General features: G+C 37.8%; 1 pseudogene across 1 annotated transcript; it reads right to left on the minus strand.

Annotated features, from left to right (window-relative positions):
• Nucleotides 1-634: 634 nt before the first annotated feature.
• Nucleotides 635-2,294, minus strand: LOC311597311 (methionine aminopeptidase 2-like; annotated as a pseudogene). The gene has a single exon. The product of its transcript is annotated as a methionine aminopeptidase 2-like (transcript).
• Nucleotides 2,295-3,270: the final 976 nt, after the last annotated feature.

Consider the following 3,270-nt stretch of genomic DNA (forward strand, 5'->3'; position numbering starts at 1 on the left):
GTATTCATCAGTATTTTTTAAGTTTTCATTGTAATGAGAAATTAGTTTTTGTGTAGGATTTCTTGTTTTAGTTGATGAGATTAGATGAAGGCCGGAAAATATAATTTTTCCTTCATATCATTCTTTCCTTCTTGTCAGCTAAATCTTTACAGTTGTGAAGACTGGCCACTGCACAGGCTTATTTAGAGAAATAAGATTATGAACAGCTCAGGAAAACACTGATATTTTAGGCTGTGCAGAGGAAAAACTGCAAGTGTCCTATTTATTTGAGGTTTTTTCCTTTTCTGATTAGTTCTGAGTATCTGTGGAACTTCCAACAGATATAATCACTTCTTTTGTTAAAATTGAAGTTTTACATTGTCTATTATTGCTATTTATATTTTTTCCTCAGATTTGAAAATGTCTTTATTTTTTAGAAAATGGATTCAGGACGTTTAAAAAGCAATACCAGACGGCATAGGTGCAGAACTGGAAGTGTGCAGTCATTCAAAGCATCCAAGTAAGAATATGGCAATATAAACATCCAAAAAGCATCTCTTAGATCTTCAAAACAAAATGTGTAAGGAATTCCTAACTAGTGAGTGGTATAGCATTTCCTAGACAAGAAAAAGAGATAACATTAAAGTCTTGAAAACCTTTTCCTTGGTTCATTACATGTGGACAGTTTGCTTTTGATCAAACGCCTTTAAACATGGATAAAGGGATTACACAGATCCACTGTTAAAACAGACAACATGTTGCAAATTACTTGTGGTATAATGTGTTCCAACAGAGCTTAGAAAATAAAGAAGTTGAGTTGGTTTTGGACTAAGTTAATAGTCATCTCCTCTGCTGACAACTTCTTTCCAGGTTGGATGCAAGAGTGTGGTTCAAATTGTGCTGTGTATGGTCCTTTAATGTCACATAATGGTGGATATAGATCTACAATGTCCAAGTCATACAGATTCTTAAGAGCCATTAAGTGTTTACTTTCTCTCAAGCAATTCAGCCACCTTCAGCAGAAGGCAAGGGTGCCAAAGTTTTCATCGATGACATTCAGCAAGTGTTTTGTTATTGGCAGCCTTATTGGCACATGTTCCATATCAAGATTTTTCATGTAGTTTGAACACTCCATGTCGTCACGAACAATACCCTTTCATGTGCTACCAAAGGTCTTGATGGCATACATCCCTCCTTCCTCCATTCTTGTAGGTACCCCTCCTTTCACAATGGGCACTGTTTTTCCAGTGTGTTCTTCATGGCCCAATTGAATGTCCATTTAAATTTCAGATGGGTTTCACTTGATATGTCATCCCTTCTATCTCTACTTCACAGGATTCCATAATTTCTTGAATGGCCTCAGCGACATCACAGAGACAGACATCAATCACAGCACACTTTATGCCAGTAGTAGTGGTGTCTTTTATAGTTTTTAATAATATGTCACATTTGTGATTAAAAGTAACAGTAAAAGCACAATCAATTATTCTACCACTTATATGTGTTCCAAAGTCTAGCTTACAGATGTCGTTGTACTGTAAGACTGTCATGTCACCAGTGTTTGGACTGTAACGTGCAGCATAATTCTTGAGAGAACACCCAGTGGGAAACGCTAGGCCTGCATTTAACCTATTCTCTTTTATTAGCTTGAGAGAACAGTCTTCCAACTTCTTACTGATTTCTATCATTGTCATGCCAGACTTGATCCATCTATAAAATATTTTCAAACTTGCTGATGTGCTTCTGCAGCTTCTCAGAAGTCATTCCAAATATCTTCACTAGCCTGATCTAATTCTTTGTTTTTCTTCACTTGTAGTTCTCCAAGCAGCTTTTAGCCCATCTTGTGTAGGTGGGTATTTACACTCTTGTCCTTTGAGAAATACACCATTAGGATACAGGTCACAAATTGGAACTTAGGGAGGTCTGTTTGAACTTTTGGTCTTCTTCTTCTTCTTCTTCTTCTTCTTCTTCTTCTTCTTCTTCTTCTTCTTCTTCTTCTTCTTCTTCTTCTTCTTCTTCTTCTTTCCAGCTGCACCATTACAATCTCCATTGTCATCTTAATCATCATCATCTCTCCCTTTCTCATCCAAGGCTTGTCTTTCCAACTGTCTTGCAACTTCATCAAATGAGGCTCCCAATCCTTTATCAGGATCTTGTTGCACTGCTGACACTGACCCTTTGGCCTTCTTCTTCTTCTGTCTTTTCTTTTTGGCAGCTTCCTTGGCCATGGTGGAGGTTCCCTCTTCCCTCTTGTCTGGGTCTAGGTCGCCATTCGGGTGGCTCCCGAAGGACGCTGCCTGCTCCATGTCTGCCATGTTGCCCGAGAGGGAGAGTGAGTGAGTGAGTGCTATTTATATTTTACACAGACAATATTTCAAATTTCTTCTGCATTACTGCTGGCAGGCATAATATTAAATTTTGGTGACCTAAAGAGAAATGTTCATAGTCTATATAATGGTGAGTAAGGGGAATTGCTATAAAATTACTTAGATCTTTCTGAACTCTACATTATAGTAAAAACACTGTATTAGAGACACAGACATGAAATCCTAGAAGAAAGGTAAGGAGAAACTAATCCTATGTAAACAAAGAATTCCCCACTCACTCTGTTACAAGGGGTTAGCAGAAGCCATTGTTGATAAGCTGGCAGAAGCTTGTATTTGCAACAAGGCCTGAATTGTGTTGGCAATGACACCTTCATTGAAAGCAAAATCTAGGGCCATGCAAATAGAGAATCTTAGAGCAAGTCCAGGAGGGAAGCTGTGGTCAGCCTGGCAGAAAGCCTAACATGCCGGAAAGAGATTTATATTTTGTTCTGTAAGCCACAGGGATCCATCAGTGGGCTGTTTTCTATTAAGATATATGTTTAGGAAGCTGGCGGCTCTGCTGGTTGATAGGCAAAAAGAGGAATGAGATAGGGAACAAAAGTAATGTTCCACAAAATACAAGATGATTTCTTCCACTATGCAATGGCAATGTCAGTGATTATAGAAGGGAGGCATTTGGCACAGTGAAAGGAAGTATTTAGACGCTGCAATGAATCCACTTGGCAGCAATTTGGAGTTAAGGATGACTGGTAGAAAATTAAGTCCTCTTAGACAAAAATATCATTTAATTCAAAATCACTTAACATGCTTTTAAAACCAGTTACTTATGTTCAGTTTCACTTAGAGAAGATACAATTCTAAATGTGGGACTTACGCTTTATTGAATTTTTCTCCTATATGGATCTCCTATGTCAAATTTTTACTGTATTCAAATATCTTGCTATGTGTCCACTGTTTGCTTTTC

Source organism: Acomys minous, assembly GCF_964271855.1.
Source record: "Acomys minous genome assembly, chromosome: 1".
NCBI classification, from domain to species: Eukaryota; Metazoa; Chordata; class Mammalia; order Rodentia; family Muridae; genus Acomys; species Acomys minous.